Raw genomic sequence first — 22,025 nt, 5'->3', positions numbered from 1 at the left:
AGGCAGAGAGTGCCCTGAAATGTCCATGGTGCAGCAGGCAAGGCTGCACCATGACAATACATTGGAACGAAACTTGAGATGCTGGAGAGTGAAATTACCTGCTGCAATGAAAATGCACTCTTATACAAAACAGGTTGCATTGACAGATTTTTCAAACTCTGGTTTCTACAGATTGCTCACTATACAGTTCACCCCCAAACAGCCAGTCAGCTCTCAGCTTAACCCAGGCATCCCTCTCCTCGGCCACGTTCTTTAGCTTATTCTGGCAGGCCCCAAGGCATTCCCCGGCCACAAGGGATAGATAGTCCCTCCAGCGAGTTTGGGACACTCCTGAAAATCCCAGAAGGGAGCAGCCAGGGGGCGTCCTGATCAGATGACCAAACCACCTCAACTGGCTCCTTTCGATGCAGAGAAGCAGCGGCTCTACAAACTTCTTGGTCAGAAAGGGGTCTCAGTCATTCAAAGCAGCCGTGAGACCGACAATATTTGAAAGCTGCTCCTAGAGTTGGGAAGTTTCATGCCGTTTCATCTTTATGTTCAAAGCTTTCTGTGTGGACACCTTATTCGGTGTGGATGCAGCCTAAGATTGAGCCCAGCCACCCTCCATAGGAAGCTCATTTCAGCCACTTGTACCTTGTTCTTTTGGTCACGATTCCTCTGTTATTCAGTCAGACATTCTTGCTACAGTACACCATTACAATTACAGTAATCTTCGACTTGAATACTTTAAGTAGTTTTATATGCGCTACTTTTATGCTTGTCCTTGAGTAAAAGCTTTGTATTGATACTTCTACTTCTACAGAAGTATTTTTAACCCAAATATCTATATATCTATTTGTGTAATAGATGTGCATGCTTTTGACACCTCTCAATCTCGTTTCTTGTTATATCCTCAGCTAGTGGGAGCACTTAGATATTGAATAGAAGGGGTCTGAGGATTGAACCTTGGGGTACTCCACATGTGACTTTTGTCCGCTCTAATGAGAAATTACCTACTGACACAAAGAATTCCCTGTTCTTTAGGTAGGATTTGAACCAGTTGAGTTCTGTACCAGAGAGTCTGACCCAGCTCTCCAGTCTTAGCCACTAATGAGTAGTGCAGTCATCTTTTAGTTAGACTAATCTGAATGAAACACTTCTTGTTTCATGAAACAAGAAGTGTGCGTGAAAGCTGCATGCTGCCATTACATCGCTCCGGTTTGCTTATTAACTTTCTTACTTTTATCTTTTTGATTGCTCTTGTTTTTTTCACGGTAACTCTGTGAAGTATTGTCCTCTTTAACGAGGTCTTTTTCAGAGAGTTTTCGTGCTCTTTCATGTTGTTTTTATCATGCCGCGCTCACCGGGACACGCTGCCTTTGTTTACTCCGGAGAACAGCTGATCGATCTAATGCTGACTGGCGTGGTAGCCAGACCAGCTGAAATACCACCCGAACTTTGGAGAAAAATACACCGAGGTTGCAGAGGAAGAAAGCAACATCGGGGGATGAAAGGAGGGTCGAGACGGGACGGGCTTATTGAAAGGAGAAGATTTAGGTGGTGTCTCCCCTCTGTTGTTATGGGAAATATGCTGTCCCTTAGCAACAAGATGGACGAGCCAACAGCGCTAACGCGGAGCCAACCGGAGTACCAAGAGTGCAGTCTGATATGTTTCACCGAGACATGGCTGCACAAGGACATTACGGACCAGATTGTCTCCGTGGATGGCTTTCACACCGTCCGGGCCGACCGGGACACTAAGAGCGGTAAGCGGAAAGGGGGCTTGCCATTCTAGTAAACAGCAGATGGTGTTACCCGGGTCACATCACCATTAAAGAACAGCTTTGTAGCCCGGATGTTGAACTGCTAGCTGTTGGACTCCGTCCATATCAGTTGCCCAGAGAGATCCCACACGTCATCGCTGCTGTCCTGAACATACATCCCTCTGCAAACCCAACATCTGCCTGCAGCATCATACACACCACCATCACCAAACTACAGACCCAACATCATAATGCCCTCATTATCATGTCGGGAGACTTCAACCATGTCACCATGAACAAAGTTCTGCCGACCTTCAACAATATGTGAGCTGGCCTACCAGAGAGAAGAGGACCCTGGACCTGATGTATGCTAACATTAAAGATGCATACATCTCCTGTTCTCTCCCCCCTCTGGGCAGGTCAGATCATAACCTCGTTCACCTCAAACCCTGTTATGTGCCTCTGGTGAAGAGGAAGCCTACGACCACAAGAACTGTGAGGAAGTGGTTGGAGGAGGCTTATGAGGCACTGCAGGCCTGCTTTGGCTGACTGGCCTGCACTCTGTGAGCCCCACGGTGAGGACATCGATGGGCTCACAGAGTGCATCACGGACTACATCAACTTCTGTGTGGACTGCAATGTTCTAGCTCGGACTGTCACCTGTTACGCCAACAATAAACCTTGGATCACCAAGGACATAAAGGCCATCCTGAATGAGAAGAAGAAGGCATTCAGAGATGGCAAACGTGAGGAGGTGAGGAGAGTGCAGGGGGTACTCGTACATAAAATTAAGGAGGCTAAGGACAAATACAGGAGAAAGCTGTAGAATAAACTCCAGATCAACAACATGAGGGATGTGTGGAGTGGTATGAGAACCATCACCGGGTTCCAGAAGACTGCTGGCATGGGGTTGGAAGGTAGCGTGGACCGGGCCAAGGAATTTAACCTGTTTTTTAATAGGTTTGATACTGCTGCCCATCCCCCACAACTTTCTGCTGCTGGCTTCCCTACAACGACCACTCCACCTCCCCCCACTCCTCCTCCTTACAGACCCCCTGTCTGCTCCACCCCCACTCTACATCATGTCCTCCACAACCTGAGGACCTCACCCCTCCCAAAACTGTTACCTCTACAGCATCCTTCACTCCTGACCTGGTGAGAAGACAGCTAACCAGACTCCACTCCGGCAAAGCTGAAGGCCCCGATGGTGTATTCCCCAGGGTGCTCAAAGCTTGTTCCTATCAGCTGTGTGGAGCACTTAGCCTAGTCTTGAGCCTGAGCATGCTCCTCCAGAGAGTCCCAGGGCTGTGAAAGACGTCCTGCCTCGTTCCTGTGCCAAAGACGCCGCACCCTAGTGGCCCTCAGGACTACAGACCGGTGGCACTGACGTCCCACATCATGAAGACCTTTGAGAGGCTAGTCCTGGAGCAGCTAAGGTCCATGGTCAGGCCCTTCACTGATCCACTACAGTTCGGCTACCAGCCCCACCTGGGAGTTGAGGACAGCATCATCTTCCTGCTAAACAGAGTCTACACTCATCTGGACACACCGGCGACCACTGTGAGAATCATGTACTTTGATTTCTCCAGTGCCTTCAACACCATCTGTCCAGCTCTACTGGGTGAGAAGATGACTCTGATGCAGATGGAGGCCTCCATCGTGTCCTGGATTTTTGATTACCTGACGGGTAGACCACAGTATGTACGCCTACAGAACTGTGTCTGACAGGGTGGTCAGCAACACTGGGGCCCCTCAGGGGACTGTCCTCTCCCCCTTCCTCTTCACCCTTTTCACCTCAGACTTCAACTATTGCACAGTCCTGTCACCTTCTTCAGAAGTTTTCTGATGACTCGCCAATAGTTGGCTGCATTGAAAAGGGTGATGAGAGTGAATACAGGATTGTGGTGGGCAACTTTGTCACTTGGAGTGAGCTGAACCATCTGCAGCTCAACTTGACAAAGACTAAGGAGCTAATAGTGGATCTGAGGAGGACAAAAACACCTGTGACCCCTGTTTCCATCCAGGGGGTCCCTGTTGACACGGTGGAGGAGTATAAGTACCTGGGAGTGTACTTTAACAATAAGCTGAACTGGACTAGAAACACCGAGGCGGTCTACAAAAAGGGCCAAAGCTGACTCTTTTTCCTGAGGAGGCTGAGGTCCTTGAACATCTGTGGGATGATGCTGAGGATGTTTTATGAGTATGTTGTTGCCAGTATGATCTTCTTTGCTGTCACAGGCTGGGGCAGTGGGCTGCCAACAACAACAGACTAAACAAACTGATCAGGAGGGCTGGTGATGTTGTGGGGGAGGAGCTGGACACTCTGACGACCGTGGCAGAGAGGAGGATGCTGTCCAGGTTACAGTCAATCTTAGACAATGTTTCACACCCTCTCCATGACACACTGGCCCAGCAGAGGAGCTCCTTCAGCAGAAGACTCCTCTTACCCAGATGCACCCCAGAGCGCCACAGGAAATCATTCCTGCTTGTGGTCGTCATTCTTTACAACGCCTCCCTCAGTGATTCAGACCCCCCCCCCTCCTCTGTAACTGACATTTATGCATTCTTTGCACTGTTCTTGCACAAGTCACTATCACTTTATTGGATCTATAATCATATATATATATATATATATATATATATATATATATATATATATATATATATATATATATTGTTTGAATTGTTGTAAATATATATATAAAAATGTTTGTATATCTAAAGCGTGTAACAACAGTAATTTCCCCCTGGGATTATTAAATTATGTCTGATTCTGATTCTGATTTGTCAACTAGGAACATTTAACCTCAGTCTGAGGAAGTCGGGGGGGGGGGGGGTTCCTGCATGTACAGCTGTTTCGAACAAACCCAGACCATATCAATTCATAATATCATGTTGCAGTGTCCACTTCTACTACAGCTTTAACTTTTTTTGAAGAGATGTCTCACGTTTTCTTGAAGCAACACCAAGCCGAAATCACGGTGTGTTGGTTCTGCCATGTTTAGCTGACCAGGACCTGCAGCTGCAAAGACTCCCCAAGCCATGACACCCCCCACCCATTCTTTACAGCTGGTGTGAGGTTGTTTTACTGCAATGGTGTACTTGACTTAAGCCAAACATGTTCTCTCATATAAACAGTGTAGTAACGAAAATTCAAAGCAATTGTGTTCAAATATAAAAGGAAAGACATACCTGGTAAAAGCAACACTAAACCAATTTATATTTTTAGAAATGTTGTTATTTGGATGGATGGATGGATGGATGGATGGATGGATGGATGGATGGATGGATGGATGGATGGATGGATGGATGGATGGATGGATGGATGGATGGATGGATGGATGGATGGATGGATGGATGGATGGGTGGATTGGTGAATGGATGGATGGATGGATGGGTGGATTGGTGAGTGGATGGATGGATGGATTAATGGATGGGCAGTCAACTAGATCTGTTTCCTGTGTTTTTGTTGCTTTAATGGTGGCAAAGTGTTAGGGGGAAATCTGATCAGTGATCTTCTCAGGGCCACAGCTTCACTTTTCCTAAAGAAAATGTTAGTGTAACTTTAAAGTCTTGCGTACTTTTTCCTTTTCTGTTACTGCTATTAACAATTTTTAGTTATTGTTTTACTATTATCCATGATGGGCAGAGTCAAACATTCTGAATGGAGGAAATCATCCACATATTCGGGATTCACTCTGTAACAAACTAGTATCTGTGCTGTAAAACACTAGCACTTATTAACCTGTATATAAATGTGGTTTCATTAAACTTTTAAGGCTCTTAAGTTAAAGAGCATGAAATAAGTAACAGGAAACGGAGTTTCAAGCAAGTTGGCATACTAGAAAACCACAATGTTGTGCAACATGAAGCTGAAAGTTTAAAACGAACTTGCAATATTCATATATGTTCCACTGGTTAGATTGTTTAAGATTAGTGTTGCTGAACCCACAGAATGTTTTCAGCTTAAAATGAGCATTCATAGTCAGCGTGTTCAGAGACATAGAGAGCTTAACCGTGATGGGACACTTATTAAAAAGTCCTCCTGTTTTCTGACTAAAGTTTAATGAACAGGGGCCAATCAGTCTGCTTTTGATTAAAAGTTGTTGGAAGTGGCTGATAAAAGACAAATACTCTACACTGTAAGAAGATTTTAATTAGCTAGTAAATATCTGGGCCTAGTAAAATAACAGCAGTGTCCATCTGCTTCCACTGTCTGTGCAAGATGACCAAATTTATACCACGTTTATGTGGCGGTTGGGGGCTGCAGAGTGACTCTAGTGCAAAGTACTTCCAGTGACAAGATCTACTGTTTACTGTTTGTTCATCTGACCTCCAAATTGCTCAATAATCTCAGCAGGTAGAAAATAACCTTAAAATAACAAAGCTGTAGTTTGCCTACAGAGCCAACAGGTCTGCAGACGACGCTGTCAACCTGGCCCTTCACCACATCTTCCAGCACCTGGATTCTGCAGGAACCTACACCAGGATCCTGTTTGTGGATTTCAGCTCTGCCTTCAACACCATCGTCCCAGCTCTGCTTCAGGAGAAGCTCTCCCAGCTGAATGGGCCCGACTCCACCTGCAGGTGGATCACAGACTTCCTGTCTGACAGGAAGCAGCACGTGAAGCTGGGAAAACATGACTCTGACTCACAGCTCATCAGCACTGGTTCCCCCCAGGGCTGTGTTCTTTCTCCTCTGCTCTTCTCCCTGTACACCAACAGCTGCACCTCCAGTCATCAGTCTGTCAAGCTCCTGAAGTTTGCGGACGACACCACTTTCATTGGACTTATCTCTGATGGTGACGAGAACGCCTACAGGTGGGAGGCTGACCATCTGGTGACCTGGTGCAGGGAGAACAACCTGGAGCTCAACGCTGTAAAAACAGTGGAGATGGTTGTGGACTTCAGGAAGAACTCAGCCCCAGCTGCTGTCTGCTGCTCCAGACAGTGGCTCCATTACGCCCCCGTTCACGCGCGCTAGTACGTCTGTGTTTACGCTGCAATGTCGCCGACACCCCCACCCTCTTTAACAAGACAAAAACACCAAAATAATCCGTAGAGAACAATGTTTTTTTTAACCTCCCGGGCGGGTCTTCCTCTCTGCTGAGACGCGGTCTGTGTCCGACTCCGCTTTCTGCTGTTACACAAACATGTCTGAACATCCATCCATCCATCCATTTTCTGACCCGCTTAATCCCTCATGGCATCGCGGGGGTTGCTGGAGCCTATGTCCCGATATAAAATAATTGTAGCCGTCCAGTGGTTTCATGTCTTTCATGCTGTCTGGTCTTAGCCTCGTGAGACCATCCTGATCTCGCGAGCTTTCAAGGTTTCACTCGCAGATCAGTCTGGATACTCTCCGTTAAAGAAAATTTGGAGCCGTTCACCAAACGAACGTCCAATCAGCGTTGGCTTTGAGGCGGGTTGAGGTGTGACGCAACGAGAAGCGCGTCAGTTCAGTCTTAAGAACATGGCGGCTTCAGCCAATGAAACTAGCGTTAGCGTGGCTATCGAGCAAGTTTTATCGGAATTACAGAGTATTTATTTGCTGAGCTAACGAGCCTTTACCTGCAGCAGCAAGAGTAGCTTGGCTTGTGGTTGTGTTTTCGTCGTCGCTCTGTTACGAGCGACGACGAAGCATGTTGACGAGTACGTCATATGCTTCGTTGATCTGATTGGTTTATTTGGCCCGTCTATCACCAACATAGGCCAATCAGCTAACCAGTATTTTCGCCCCTTCCCAAAATTACTTCAACGGAAGGTTTCCAGATGGATATGCGAAGCAAATCTATCTGGCGGCGTCAGGTTAGGATTTCTCTGGATTAGACGGCCATGTTTCCCCAAATTTAGGCTGGAAAGTTAAGATCAGGATTAGTCAGACTCCAGGTATATTTAGGTTTAAAGTCATATTTTTAATTTGACCCACATAGTCCGTGGGCCAGAATCTGTAGGACGTCTCCTTAAGAAGTTTCATATGAACTGTCAGGGGGCAACTTTCTTCCACTTGGATAAGTTGCTACACATAGTAGTGATCTCAAAACACCAATGTTCCCAAGTTTTCACTTGCACATTAATAAGTTAAAGCAGATAAATAATCTAAACTGTGGCGCTCCGGTCCAAGAGGTCACGTGATTCGATTTTTGCTGCTCAGCCAATCAGATCGCTGTATTGTCAGCTGAGCGAGTTCAACCAGTTCATCATGGCTGCGCCCGTAAAGGGTTGTATGCATTCGTTTCCAGACGAAGAAAGCCTAATAATAGCATTTTCTGGCGCCAGTTGGCAGAGATCTTGATGGCAAGAAAAAAGAAATAGCCCAGAACGTCCATCCATCCATCCATCCATCAAACTGAATATTAGCAGAATATTAGATTTTTATGGCAGATCTGAAAGTTTTTCAGGAAATTCTTCCCTGTCGGATGAATAGTAGCGCAGTAGTAGGCGCTCTTGTCCAGCAGTGAGGTGGTCTTGAGTTTGAATCCCTGCCTTTATGTGTGGAGGGTGCATGTTCTCCCACCGTGTTTATGGGTTTTCCCCTGTTTCCACCAACAGTCTAAAACCAACATATAAGTCCAAGGGAAGGCTTGTTGACCTGTCCACTGGTCAGCCTGTAAGTGCTGAAGATGGCCAGCAGTGCTTCGCGGAAAACACACAACGCTGCCCTGAGGCTATGAAAGACAGAATAAGCAGAAAACTGATTCGTGTTTGTCTTCTGTTTTAATCTCCTTAACAACCAAAATGAATCCAGGCGTCCTGACAAAACCAGGCTAGGTTGGGACAGACGAAGACTCACGTTGCTATTGGACAGTGGTGGGATAACAGCAGCAGTTCAGCTAAACTTTAAACTCAAAGCAGGCAGAAACATTTATGCAAACATTTAAACCTCACAGGTAGGCGCGCTGACTGTAGACCCACTTTGGTTGTGGCTCGAAGCAGCTGGTGAGCTGATCTTCCATCGGAGTTAGCTGCTCCGCCTCTCTGCCTGCTCGGACGCTTTTTTCTCTGCTCTCTGCTTGCTTGCATTTTCCTGCGTTTTACTTTTTATCTCCTTTTTATCTCTTTGCCAAAACCACGGAAAGTTGGATTTAGTTATTTTTATTTATTTTCTTTTTATTTATTTTTGATTTTGATTTTGCAAAGATGCCTACCTTCACCACAGTGGACCTTGACACGCTTCTACAAAAGATCGCCGTTATAGAACAGAAGATATGCCGACTCGAACTGAATTATGATGTAAACGGCGCGTATGGAAATGAAACAACCCTGCCTGCGACTCCAAACGGGGACCACCAGCCCAGCAACTCTCTGAACAAACAGATCCCTGAGGAAAATGAGAATCCCTGGATCACTCAGGGTGCAAGACCAAAGGATCAACGAACCCCACGCCTAGACAAAGAAAACTGGCCCAGACTACAGAGAGATGTCCCAGGACAAGTGAAACAACAGCGGACTGTTCCCACAACAAATGATAGGAGTAAACCTGCTGGAAATGCTGGAATTCCTTTACGAAACAGATTCGCTCCGCTCCAAAATGTGACCCAGGAGAATCATGACAACACTCAGAGGTACGTCAACGACTTTCGCTCTAATACATCAGAGAAAAGACATGCCACGGGGCCAAGGACCCTGATTTTATGCAGTAGGTCTGTATGTGGGATTAAACATTTCTGTAACAAGAAAAACACAGAGGTCGACTCAAACTATGGCCTGGTGTCTGATTTATTAGACATCCTTCCAAGGATCTTGAAAGAGCGCCCGACCTTGGAAAAACTCATAATACAAGCTGAAGCCCTGGGCGACGTCACCCGGATAAGAAAATCAGAAGTATTGAAAGAGGATTACATTCGTCTGTTGAACTTAGTTCATGGCAAAAATGTCAAGGTGCTTCTGAGCGGCCCTTTCCCGCCCGTGGCTTGTGGAGACGAGATTTTTTCCCGAATTCTGATGCTAAACAAATGGCTGGAAAAAACATGCAAAGAAACAACTGTAACCTTCATAGACAACTTTAACATCTTCTGGGAAAGAAGACATCTGTTCAACAGAGATGGCTTCTCTCTAAATAGGTCAGGTGCAAAACGGCTGATTTCAAACATCTTCTATTCTGTGAACCATTTGTCATCAGCTTTGTCCCAAAACAATGTACATCCAGTGTCTAAACAAAAGATAAGCCCAGTGCAGCCCGAACAAGCCAAGATAAACATGGCCAGAAAGATGACACAGAAAGAGGCTTTCTCAGAGCTACAGGAGGATTCATCCCAGATCTCAGCAGGACAACGAGAGGACCAAGAAAATCCATCGTCACGAACACCGGTCCGGACTACACCCGCCTCGCCTTCCTCTCCACAAAGCCCAGAGGTTCCTTTTCTGGAATTTTCTCCCAACATGAACAAAGTATTTAAGATTGGCCTACAGATGACATCCTCTCCATATAGCCACAGCTCTGTGACTAAACCAGCATCTTCCAAAGGCCGCAGAGCCCCAGATCCTCCTCTACGTATCACGGAACATGCCTGTCCTCAAGACCTTCAGATTACTTCGCTGTGATACACAGCGGGCCCTCGCTGCACGTTTATCAGACAAGACAGTTTCAAGAATCAGCTTGGGTCTTTTCCCGGGAATTACGGAATATCTGTGATGATTCGTGGCAGAAAAAAGAAAAACAAAAGGATAAACAGGAACAAATACTTGAAAGTCATTAACTGTCAGATGCAACCTGCCACAGAGACATCATCAACCACCAAATCATATAAACTAGGTTTATTAAACATTAGATCTCTGTCAGGAAAATCCCTTTTAATTAATGACTTTATTATTGACAACAATCTTGATGTTATGTTTTTAACAGAAACATGGTTACATGAATCTAATGAAGCAGCCATTCTGCTGGAGTCAACACCTCCAAACTACAATTTCCTTTGTGAGAGCAGACAGCAAAGGAAAGGTGGAGGAGTAGCAACATTGTTTAATGATTCACTAAAGTGTAAAAATGTGTTTTTGGGAAAATTTGACTCTTTTGAACATTTGGCTCTCAAGGTAAAGAGCCCGGTACGAACTATGTTTCTGAATGTTTACAGGCCTCCTAAGTCCACATCAAACTTTTTTAAGGATTTTAGTGACCTCTTGTCTGTGATATGTGTTGATTATGACTGTTTAATTATTGTGGGAGACTTCAACTTTCACGTTGACAACCCTGAAGACAGAAGTGCAAAAGAACTGTGTGACACACTTAGAAACTTTGGTTTAACTCAGAATGTTAAACAGCCAACACACAAGCAGGGGCATATTTTAGACTTAATCATCACTAAAGGTCTAAACATTTCACAGGTCAATGTAACTGATGTTGCCTTATCCGATCACTTTTCTGTTACCTTTGAATGTATCATTACCAGTGACTCATTTAGCCAAAGGGACATCGTAAGAAAACGCACCTTTAAGGACAATGCCACTGAAACTTTTATTCAAGCTTACTCTGCTACCTCAACCTTGGGCTGCAACTCAGTAGATGAGCTAGTAGATAACTTTCAGTCTAAAGTCTCAGACATCATTGACTGCATTGCTCCAGTTAAAGTGAAAGTTGTTTCCGGGAAGAAAAAATCTCCTTGGAGAAATGCTCCAGCAGTTAGAAGTGAAAAAAGGGAATGTCGGAAAGCTGAACGCATGTGGAGAAAGAACAGACTCCAGGTTCACCATGACATCTATAAAGAGAGACTTAACAGATATAACTTACAATTGAAAAATGCAAGAGAATCTTTCTTCTCTGAGATCATTAAGAAAAACATTAATAATGCTCGTGTCTTATTTTCCACAGTCGACAGGTTAACAAATCCTCCTGTGTCCGTGGCTTCAGAACTCCACTCCACCAGGGCCTGCAATGAATTTGCTAACTTCTTTACTGAGAAAATCCTAAAAATTAGAGGATCAGTTTGTACATCCACACCAGCTCCAGAACCAAAGCCGTACTCAGCTGGAACTTATCCTGACAAAATGTCCCAATTCAGCCAAATAAACTACAAAAGCTTAGAGCAGATCATTCAGCAGCTAAGTTCCTCTTCATGCTGTCTTGATGTTCTACCCACAGCTTTCTTTAAAAAAGTTTTACCTGTCATAGCGTCTGATTTGACTCAGATAATAAACACGTCCCTCCTGTCAGGTGTTTTCCCCCAGTCCCTAAAAACAGCAATTATCAAACCACTGCTGAAAAAGAATAATTTAGACAAACTTCTACTGAGTGATGGACTCAGACCTGAACCTTCAAAAGCATCTAAAGACAGTTACAAGGTCGGCTTTCTATCACCTGAAGAACATTTCCAGGATTAAAGGACTGATGTCTCAGCAGGATCTAGAAAAACTAATCCATGCGTTTATTTTTAGTCGAATTGATTACTGCAACGGTGTCTTCACAGGTCTGCCTAAAAAGTGGATCAGACAGCTGCAGCTGATCCAGAACGCTGCTGCCCGCGTCCTCACTAAGACTAAGAAAGTAGAGCACATCACCCCAGTTCTAAAGTCCTTACACTGGCTCCCTGTATCTCAGAGAATAGACTTTAAAATACTTCTGTTAGTCTATAAATCCTTAAATGGCTTAGCTCCTAAATACATCACAGACTTGTTATCAGCGTATAAACCATCCAGACCACTCAGGTCTTCTGACTCCAGCCTGCTCTGCATACCTAGAACCAGAACCAAACATGGAGAAGCAGCTTTTAGTTCCTATGCTCCAATTATCTGGAACAAACTTCCAGAAAACTGTAAAAGTGCAGAAAGCCTGAGTTCTTTTAAATCAAGATTAAAAACACATTTGTTTAAAATTGCCTTCAACTGTCCTAGTTAACTGAATCACCACTTTTTTGTTCTATTTTCTATCTATATTTTATTCCTACTTGCTCTTATTCTGTTTTATTTTGCTATGTTTTAATCATGTAAAGCACTTTGCATTGTCTTTGTACTGAATTGTGCTATATAAATAAATTTGCCTTGCCTTGCCTTTGCCTTGCCTTCTATTTTGGCGGCTGCAGCAGGATTTTCAATTAAATTCAATTAAATTTTATTAATATAGCACCAATTCATGAAACATGTCATCTCAAGGCACTTTAAAAAGTCAAATTCAATTAGATTATACAGATTGGTCAAAAACAATTCCTATGTAAGGGAACTTAGTTGATTCAGGAGTGATTTACTCCTCCTGAAAGAGCGTAGAGCCACAGTGGACAGTCGTCTGCATTGTTGATGGCTTTGCAGCAATCCCTCATACTGAGCATGCATGAAGCGACAGTGGAGAGGAAAACTCCCCTTTAACAGGAAGGAAAACTTCCAGCAGATGAATGCCTCCTTCTTCGCTGTATTATCAGAGAGAAATGCTTTTATTATGTATTTGTACAGAAGACCAACTAAAGATGCATTCAGTTTTATTTTATTTATGTAAAATTATGCATTGAAAGAACAACAAAAAAATCTATTTTTGTTTTTATAAGAATGGAAATTAAAAAAATCTGTTTTTCTGATTCATCTCTAGAAAACTAAGCAGCAGCTGTAACTATTTAATATTGAATAAATTGCATTTAAAGGAACGTTTTTGACTTTACAACCCAATACTACAAATATCTGATATAAATATCTCCTACTTTCTATTTTTTTAATAGTGTCCTGTCTGGCAGTGTAACACTAAGAATAAACCTTTTTTATAGTAACAAAACCCAGTGAGACCTTAAATAATCTTAAATATTTGACTTTTTAATAAAAGGGATAGAATGATAAAACACCACCAGTCTGCTTCTTCACCTGCAGAGAGAGATGTAAAAAGAACAGCGGATAAAGTATTACAGGTACAATCAAATAAAGCCTTGATACCATCACTGAAGAATATACAGTATTAATTAATATGACATGTATAAAGTGACAACTGAAGATAATAACAGTATGGAAGTGAGTCTGTAAATACCTAAATCCAAACACTTGTAGGTGTTTGTGTGAGTGTGCTTGTGTATGTAAAGTTTATCCAAAAGAAATGTTCATTAGTAATTGTGAGGAGCCAAATACCCCCCCCCCCCCCCCCCCCCCCCCACAGAGCACCGAGGCAGACGCAAGGGGAACCAAGACCCCAGATACCCAAAGGGACCCTCAAAGTAAAGGTGCCCAAGTGGGGCCAACACAGGAAATCTGCCTTCCCCACCGAGGGAAGAGGAGAGACGGGCCCAAGGAAACCCCCCAACCGCCATATTGCCGAAGCCCCCAGGGGCTGTGGGGACAAGCTTGTGGGCTCCACTGGCAGCCATCTATGCTGGAGTGGATCTGGCCATGCGCTCCACCCCCCGGCGGGGGCTCTTACCGAGCCCTGGGGGGCCAGGCCTCGTGAAGCAGCCACCAGGAGTGAGCTGCCCGGGCACCCACCCTCAGACACAGAGTACCACCAATGCACCAGAGGGCCAAGGTGCCAGTCAGTGGAGGGGAGCAGGACGGGGGGGCTCCACACTTAGTGGAGACCTGAGATGTCCTTGGGAGAGGGAGCAGCACAAACCCAACCTGACAAATAAACAAACAGAAAACTACATACACAGTCTCATTCACTCGTTCCCACACTAGTGCCCCCACATGCAAACACAAAAAAAGGGGGGGGGGGGGACACAGTACCAGGGTACCAGGCCCCTGGATCCGGTAGGTTAACCCTAAAATGAAGATAGGGGGCACCACCACAACCCAACCTACCCGGTTCATGCTTCTGTCCTGACCCCCCATCCTGTACTTAAACCAGAACATGTACAGAACGGGCCAATCAACCAGAGCCACCCCCCCCCCCTTCATAAACCCTGAATTTCTACCCTCACCCTACTGCAAAAAACAGTATTTCTGGGTTTGGCTGCTTCGCCTGAAAAGAGCCATTGAAGAAGCAACTGCTGCCATCAGTGATCCGTACCCTTTTTTATTTTGTTTTCATTTTTCCTGCAGAAAGTACTCCTCGTTCAGAGCTACTGTGTTTAGCGGTGTCGCCCTTCCTTCTCAGACGTAATAAACAACAGATCTATTGCTGCCATTAACTCATCATTCTCTTAATTTTTTGCTCCCTTTGAAATGTTTCTGTTTTTTCCATTTTCTTCCTGCCCTCATAACCCCCAGCTGGTTTTTGTTAGATGTCCGATTACACTCATCATGGTTCTTTGGGAGGTCTCCTCCAGTAAAAGTAAGTAATTTCTCCCCACTGTCACTGTGAGCTTGATCAGCAGAACAAAATCTGTAAAGTCAACAACCCAATGCACTCAGCTGGTTTTCTGGAGATATCTGTTTGCCAATTAATGTTACAGGATCCGCTTAAATTGACTGTTGTCTTATTATTGTATGGTGTATGTGTACTTTAAGGGGTCTCTGCAGGAAGTCCTTTCAACTTAGCAGAGATTTTACGATGGATGCCCTTCCAAAAAATGTGTGGAAAAAAACAGTCAGTTTGTATGAATGCATTTTATTTTCTTAAAGGTGAAGATTCTGCTGGAACTTGTAATTCTGCAAACACGTAAAACACTTTATTTAGACATGCACCCACCAGGCTCTTCTAATTCAGCAAATACATGTATTAAGCATTGAGAACAAAAAGAAAAGGCATTGATCTGGAGGTTACAAAAATAGTAGTTTTGATACTTACAAGCTATGTCCTCTTTTCTGGTTCAAAGCGTCTGTCCCTGACTTTCATGAAACTTTTTATCACATTTAAAACATGGCACATCAACGAACATGCTGTAAACAACAGTTTACATGACGATAAATTCTGGTATTTTCAGTTAGGCGACAGTTAAGTTACAGGAAAAATAATCTGTTTATTTATTGTTTAACTTTCTGATCACAGGTCAGAGCTGCTCAAAGGAAAACTGGTCGCTGTTTGACCCCTGACCAACTGATTGGCGCATAGGTAGTTTTTATAAAACACAGTCTTTTTTTAAATGGTTAAGTTTTTGTCTTGAAGTGGTTAGTAAAGAAGGGAAGTTGAAGCTTTTTCTTGTCTTGTTTTTGCTGCAGCCTTATGATTTCTACCCATCAGCTGGAAGGCACTTTAGGTTTTCCTGTCATGAAATAAGCAAAAGTAAAGAAAAGCAAATGATTAATAAAATGTTCTCTTATCATAGAAAATCAATGCACGTTTCATCATCATTAATCTCCGCATTTGTTGTGTTACCATTTCAACCTGGAGAGACTCACAGACAGAAGAGGCAATCAGATAGATTTATTGACATAAATCAGTAGAAGTTTTTTGGTACACGGACCACAACAGAAGACGAGAAAGCTTTGAATGTCTACGGGTTTGGAAGTTCCTTTTAGGATTAGGATTAGTGAAGTCTGCCACAGACTCCCAATTGGATTGTGGTCAGGACTAGGCCGCTTTAAAACATGGCCTCTCGCCCATTGAAATGCTGGAGATAGGCACCAGCACCCCTCGCGACCCCATGAGGGATAACTGGATGTATGTATGTATGTATGTATATATATATATATATATATATATATATATATATATATATATATATATATATATATATATATATATATATATAAAACCAGGATGTTATAAACTTGGCACAAATGGGTCTTCCAAATGGACAATGGCCCTAATCATACAGTTAAATTAACTATAGCTCCACTGAAGGATAAGAAAATTGTTTTGAAGTGGCAATCACAGACAGAGCCCTGATGTGTGTTATCTACAGGCCTAGAAAAATAAATGTTTCTTCAATAGGATCTATCTGTTAACATTAAGTAGGCTGACTGATATGAAAAATGAGCAGATTGTGTCAAGATGTGACAGAATTCTACTTTTTGGCACCACTTCAGGTCTTTCACAGCAATTCTGGTCATAAATAAGATTAATTAGATTGTGTTTGATTGACTTAGTTGTGCTCTGATAGTTGATGCTCACCTTATGTATCTTTTCTTTAAGCCAGTGGGATGTTGGGTCGATGCAACGTTGTTTACCACCTTCGACAACGACGCTGCAAAGACAAAAAGACAACAGTTGGACCATAGTAATGTTGCTGCTTCAGGCAAACAAATGAAACATTTAAGTTCCCAAAATGTTGTTTAGATCATATCACTAAACCTGGATGAAATTTAATTCAGCCCTATGTTTTTATCATAATCATAAGTTTTTGTTAAAATGCCGAAACCAAATGCAGAGTAGTGCATGAAAAACACAATAAGTAACATTATTCTCTAGGTACCACAGTTACAGCTCCTTTAACATTTTACCACTAGATGGCGCTCATATCACATCTACAAAACACTGAGACCTGCGCTCATAGCTGAAAGAGGAAAGGAAAGTAGATGTAAGGATGAACTGGTGTTCTATCTGCTGTCCTTACATATAGAAGTGTTTGTGACAGGCGTGTCCTGGTTTTTGTTCGAAACAATTTACGATTTTCTCGTCGACCTTGTGTGACCCTTGGGTACAGCAAGGTGGGCAAACATAACAATGGCCTTCAGCGCCTTGGAACAAATTGACTGAAAGACAGAGAAGAAAACAAGAAGGAAATGATTTTCACCAAGTTGAATTTATTTTTTCTGAAAACTCACATATTTAACAGCCAATCTCTTAACAATACCTAACAAAAACAGTTCAGCACCCAGTAGAGAAACCAACTTGTAGACCAGAGATGGCTCGTTAGATTTGTCTTTTGTATTTATTTACTTACACTGCAAACAGGGAACTAAATGTAAGTAAAATATTCTTGAAATTAGTGTATTTGTCCTTCATTTTAATGTGGGTTAATAAGATTATCTGCCTGTGGAATAAATATTTTGACCCCTACAATAAGATAATTAGATAGACTGCACTTGAAATAAGATTATGGTGATGCATTGTTCCTATTTTAATTGCAAAAATCTTATTCCATTTGGATTTGTACTCATTTATTTATAAAGGAACAATGCATTTTAATGAACAAAATGCAAATATGCAAGATTATAGCCAGTAGTAATTTCCTTCTCTAGTCCCTCAGTAGACAGAACAATACATTGCAATAATAATAACAATAGACAATACTAAGATCAAAAAGTTATTATATACACCATTACTTCAGCGTAAATAAAATAAAAACATTACTATCCATACTTAATCTAAAAAAAAAATAACTAAAATAATTTAATATATAGAATGTCCACATTGTGATACCAGTCAAGTTTTACTTTGTCATTTAAGTTTAGTCTGATAAATTTAAATTTAAAATAAGTTATAAAAAATAAAATCTCAATATTGGCATTGGCAGATCATTTAAACTTTCCTGCTCAAATCCAGGACAAATACACTCATTTCAAGAAAACTGTAGTTACTTACTTACATTTAGTTCCCTTTTTGCAGTCTACAAACAGACAATGCATATTAATGAACACAATGTAAATATGTGAGAATATAGCCAGTATTAATTTCCATCTCCAGTCCCTTGGGATGCAGATCCACCCTCAAAAAAAACAAAAAAACATTACAATGCAAAAAAACAACATTTAATTAATAAATACATTTCCTCAGACTGTATAAGAAAAAAAACAGCACATTGTTGTTAAAAAAGGAAAAAAAGAAAATAAACACAATCATGTAATATACAAAATATCATATAATCGTAATCAAGTTTTACTTCGTTCTTTAAGATACGTCATGAAAATAAACCCTAAATATGATCAACCGGTCGGGTTCTTAACAGTAAAAATGTTCATAAAATTAAAAACACACACTAAAAAAGGAACTGAAAATAAGTAAAATCCTCTTGAAATGAATGTGTTTGAGCAGGTAAATACGATTGTCTTTCCGTGGAATCAGATTTTTGTACTTAAAAAACGGAAGAACTTCTCTACATCATCTTATTTCAAGTGAAAACATTTAATTGTCTTATTTTGGGGGTCAAAGTTTTTCATTCCTTTGGCAGATAATCTTAATTACCTGCTGAAACTAAGGACAAATACACTCATTTCAAGAAAATTGTACTTACTTTTAGTTCCCTCTTTGCATTGCATATAAACCCTACACACACATGCATACACACACACACATACATACATACACACACACATACATACATACATACATACATACATACATACATACATACATACATACATACATACATACATACATACATACATACATACATACATACATACATACATATAAGAATGTATAAAAAGTTAAAAACAGATTGTGGGAGCGACTTTGTTCAACAACCAGACTTTTAAATGTCTTGTAAATAGTTTAAAAGTTGTTTGATTACGTATAACAGCAGGAATTGTATTTCATGTTTGGAGAGTACCGCCTGTCCAACGATATTTCCCCTAAAAGGGACTGGGCTGTCACCTTTCAGGCTAGTTAATCTGCTTTGATTTTTTTGTTTTCTTAATAATATATTGTAATGGATGAGGAGCCAGTCCATTTATAATGTAAAATACCACAACAGAATTTGCATATTTATTCAAATTATCCCAATTTGATAAATTATGTTTTTTTTAAGATGCAATGAGCCGGTCTGTTTAAAACAGAAACCAGAGGACGTAACTGGTGGACAGTCTTGCAGACACTCTCCATGCTCAGTCCTTTATTTTTTTTAAAGTAAAACTATATACAGACCTATTCAATACATTAGAATATTATTGAAAGGTAATTTATTTCAGTAACCCAATTCACTTAGTGAAACACATTAATTTATTACAGAGATGCAATTAGACATTTAGAAATCAATATGTTAATTGAACAGTTGTCTGGTTTAATTAAAAACATTTTTAAAGCCGACTAATTTCATAAAAAATGACCTAAAAGGGTAACTTGACCCAAAATATTAAAAATAAACAGTACTTTACCAGCAGCTACAGCGACGAGGATCCAGACTGTGAGAACAGGCAGAGACATTTTGCCCTTCATGGTGAAAGTCAGCCTGGTTGGATCTGCTGTGTTCTGTAAAGCCGACTGGATCTCAGCTGTCAATGTTGGTCCTTCAATCACCGAAGGGTCTTAAATAGGTGAACATGTGAGCAGTACAGGAACTGGTGACTTTTTTCTGAGATAATGACAAGATACACAAAAAGGGTCAGACATGAAACCGCATCCTCACACACCACAGTCTGATGCTGGCTGAACCGACTCCTACCGTCTTTTTGCAATGTTCAGACGCTGCAACTGTTTGATCAAACTGAGATAATGTTGCAGAAAAGACCAAAGGTTGTCAGATAAAACTAAGTATTGTCTACATCGGAACAAAACTTGAGATGCTGGAGATAGTGTGAAATGAGCAGCTGCAATGAAAATGCACTCTTATACAAAACAGGTTGCAATGACAGATTTTTCAAGCTTTGACTAAAGCATCAGTCATAACTTTTCAAAGTTAACCACTTAGTTTGAGGTCAGTATCATCAAAGGTGACAGTACTTACACAGCCCACTAAGGTTTCCACAGAGGTAGCTCACTATGCAGTTAACCCCAATCAGCCAGCCAGCCCTCAGCTTAACCCAGACATCCCTCTCCTCAGCCACGTCCTTTAGCTTATTATATATATCTTATATATATTCCCTCCAGTGAGATTGGAGTCTGCCCTGGGCTCTCCTCCCAGTGGGACACTCCTGAAAACCCCAGAAAGGGAAGCAGCCAGGGGCGTCCTGATCAGATGACCAAACCACCTCAACTGGCTCCTTTCGATGCGGAGAAGCAGCGGCTCTACTTTGTGCCGGGTTTGGCTGTATCGGACAAACTTCTTGGTTTGGAAAGGGGTCTCATTCTTTCAAAGCAGCCATGAAGCCGACAACATTTGAAAGCTGCTCCTAGAGTTGGGAAGTTTCATGCTGTTTCATCTTTATGCTCAAACCTTTCTGTGTGGACATCTTATTCGGTGTCGATTCCTCTGTGATTCAGTGAGACATTCTTGCTACAGTACACCATTACAATTACAGTAATCTTTGACTTTATTACCTTAAGTAGTTTTATATCTGCTACTTTTATGCTTTTCCTTCAGTAAAAGCTTTGTATTTATACTTCTACTTCTACAGAAGTATTTTTAAACCCAAATATCTATATATCTATTTGTGTAATAGATGTGCATGCTTTTGACACCTCTGAATATCTTTCTTCTTATATTCTCAGCCAGTGGGAGCATTTAGATATTGAATAGAAGGGGTCTGAGGATTGAACCTTGGGGTACTCCACATGTGACTTTTGTCCGCTCTAATGAGAAGTTACCTACTGACACAAAGAATTCCCTGTTCTTTAGGTAGGATTTGAACCAGTTGAGTTCTGTACCAGAGAGTCTGACCCAGATCTCCAGACTTAGCCACTAATGAGTAGTGCAGTCATCTTTTAGTTAGACTAATCTGAATGAAACACTTCTTGTTGTCAAACACCAACGTCTAACCTCAGTGTGAGGAAGTCGGGGGGAGGGGGTTCCTGTATGTACAGCTGTTTCAACCAAACCCAGACCATATCAATTCAATCAACATCTGGGCTTTGACTAGGCCTGGGACTTGTGGCCATTTCTTTCTGGGATGTTTTGGGTCATTGTCATGTTGCAGTGTCCATTTCTACTACAGCTTTAACTATTTTTGAAGAGCTGTCTCACGTTTTCCTGAAGCAACACTCAGCTGAATTCACGGTGTGTTGGTTCTACCATGTTGAGCTGGGCAAGACCTGCAGCTGCAAAGACCCCCCCCCCCCCCCAATGCTTTACAGCTGGTGTGAGGTTGTTTTACTGCAATGCTGCACTTGATTTAAGCCAAACTTCTCCTCTCATATAAACAGTGTAGTAATGTCAATTTAAAACCATTGCTTTCAAATATAAAAACAAAGACATTGTAGAACAGAAAACTCTGCATGACTTTGTGGCATACCTGGTAAAAGCAACACTAAATCAATTTATATTCTTAGAAATGTTCTTAAAAAATATAAAATAAGTTATATTTTAACAATTCTCTAAGAATTATAACCTGTGAGGATTATAGTGACCCAGCTAATTAAATATTTATTAAATTACAGGCCTTAAAACTCAACAATTTAGTGGATCTAAATTATATAATAATAATAATAATAATAATAATAATAATAATAATAATAATAATAATAATAATAATAATAATAATAATTAAATAATGATAATAATCTCGTTCCAAATTACATTCAGATAGTAAGTTACACTAAAAATTAAGTTAAATTAAGGAAATAAAACATGAAAGTAGAAGAAAATTTCTAAGAAGGATCGAAGCTACAACAATTATAAAAAAAAAAAGAGTGTTACAGGGATTAATGGATGTACACTCAACTAGATCTGTTTCCTGTGTTTT

At 41.6% G+C, this 22,025-nt stretch overlaps 1 long non-coding RNA gene across 1 annotated transcript; it reads right to left on the bottom strand.

The window, feature by feature from the left end:
- Positions 1 to 15,172: 15,172 nt before the first annotated feature.
- On the bottom strand, positions 15,173 to 19,712 carry LOC105924565. The gene is made up of 4 exons (XR_004927336.1): positions 19,563 to 19,712; positions 17,081 to 17,219; positions 16,639 to 16,711; positions 15,173 to 15,787 (listed from the first exon to the last, which is right to left on the bottom strand). It is a non-coding gene; the product is annotated as an uncharacterized LOC105924565 (long non-coding RNA).
- Positions 19,713 to 22,025: the final 2,313 nt, after the last annotated feature.

The sequence above is a fragment of the Fundulus heteroclitus genome, chromosome 21 (genome assembly GCF_011125445.2).
Source record: "Fundulus heteroclitus isolate FHET01 chromosome 21, MU-UCD_Fhet_4.1, whole genome shotgun sequence".
NCBI lineage: Eukaryota > Metazoa > Chordata > Actinopteri > Cyprinodontiformes > Fundulidae > Fundulus > Fundulus heteroclitus.
The sequence above is the reverse complement of the archived record's forward strand: the minus strand, read 5'-3'. Positions and strand labels throughout refer to the sequence as shown.